Source organism: Octodon degus, unplaced genomic scaffold, assembly GCF_000260255.1.
Source record: "Octodon degus isolate 3935 unplaced genomic scaffold, OctDeg1.0 scaffold00168, whole genome shotgun sequence".
NCBI lineage: Eukaryota > Metazoa > Chordata > Mammalia > Rodentia > Octodontidae > Octodon > Octodon degus.
In genome coordinates, this window is record NW_004524744.1 from 5,855,500 (window position 1) to 5,857,261 (window position 1,762).

At 43.0% G+C, this 1,762-nt stretch overlaps 1 pseudogene; it reads left to right on the plus strand.

Moving 5' to 3' along the window:
* Window positions 1-657: 657 nt before the first annotated feature.
* LOC101575394 lies at window positions 658-1,218 on the plus strand (annotated as a pseudogene).
* Window positions 1,219-1,762: the final 544 nt, after the last annotated feature.

The window sequence follows — 1,762 nt, forward strand, 5'->3', positions numbered from 1 at the left end:
CTGCAGAGGTCAAAAAGGAGTAGAGAGCTGGCAGCAGTAAGCAGCTGCAGCAAGGATAAAGCTGGACACCTGAACAGTCCGGGCCTCTATGGCGATCAGAGGCAGAAAGCTAAAGATCCAAAAGATCACCCAGAAATGCTGTGGCAAGCATCATTTCTATTTATACTTCATTGCTTGCACTTCTCTGATGGACCTGCTATCCTAACCCTTAGGGCCCACAGAGAGCTGAGATGGGCTCTAGGCTCTAGTTAGACCCACTTAGGGCTCCTAGGGCTCACAGCTAAATCTCCATGAAAGTCCAGATCTGCTCTGCATCAGGCACACATGGAGTTTACAGGTTTTGGCCACAGTCAACCTCAGGGCTCCATCACTCTCTGGACCAATACAGTTCAAACCTGATTCAAAATCAGACCAAATTTAAACCCCTTGAAGGTACAGGAGATAGGTCAAGGCTGACCCTGTACCAGCCTGAAAAGGAGGGATGGTTCCCATCCAAACACACGTCTCTGAGGGTTCTAGCAGCCAGGTGTTTAAACTAAAGCTTTGTTTAAAAAAAAAACAGAGTGGCTTCATCTGCTCCTGCCTTTCTCCAACTGGTGGGAACAGCTTTCTGCTCTTGTCTACCTCGGGTCCGCAGTCTTTTAGAGACCAAACACCATGTCTTCAATTAAGTTGCAGAGTTCTGATGGAGAGATATTTGAAGTTGATGTTGAAATTGCCAGTCTGTGACAATCAAGACCATGTTGAAAGATTTGGGAATGAATAATGAAGCAAATGATGACCCAGTTCCTCTACCAAATGTTAATGAAGCAATATTGAAAAAGGTTATTCAGTGGTGCACCCACCACAAGGATGACCCTCCTCCTCCTGAGGATGATGAGAAAGAAAAGAGAACAGATGTCCCTGTTTGGGACCAAGAATTCCTGAAAGTTGACCAAGGAATCCTTTTTAAACTTATTCTGCCAGCAAATTACCTAGACATCAAAGGCTTGCTTGATGTTACATGCAAGACTCTTGGCAATATGATCAAGGAGAAAACTCCTGAGGAGATTCACAAGACTTTAATATCAAAAATGACTTTACTGAAGAGGAGGAAGTCCAGGTATGCAAGGAAAAACAGTCATGTGAAGAGAAGTGAAATGTTGTGCCTGACACTGTAACACTCTAAGGATTGTTCCAAATACTAGCTGCACTGCTCTGTTTATAATTGTTAATATTAGACAAACAGTAGACAAGTGCAGCAGCAAAACAATTACTTGTGTAGTTTGAGTTACAGATTCCAAACCAATGGCCAAATTTCTTCTAGTCTGAGCAAAAGTTGCTGTTTTCTTTACTCTGAATAAAACTGAACTATGGGTTCTCTGTAGAAAGTTGAAAAAAAAATACAGCTCCTACTTTCTTGTCCTTTCAGATCCCAGCCCTGACTCCTCAGTACTTGAGGGGGAAACAGGTGATTCTGATAACACTTTCCACAGCCAACCAGCATAGGCCATGACCTAGGATCAGTTATTCCTATTTTCCCCATCCTTCATTTCTATGGTAATAGCATCAGTCATCAGCATTACTCTGTGAGAAGCTGGGTGCTGAGGACTTCTCCTATATTATGTATTATATTTGACCATTTCATCAACTCTTTTAAGTCTATGACAATCACTACGTCACAACTGAGCAAAATGCAGCACTGAGACTTGGTGACCTTCTCAGATCACAAGCTCAAAAGAGATGCTCCAGTGACATGCAGCTCCTTAACCAGCAGCCTTGC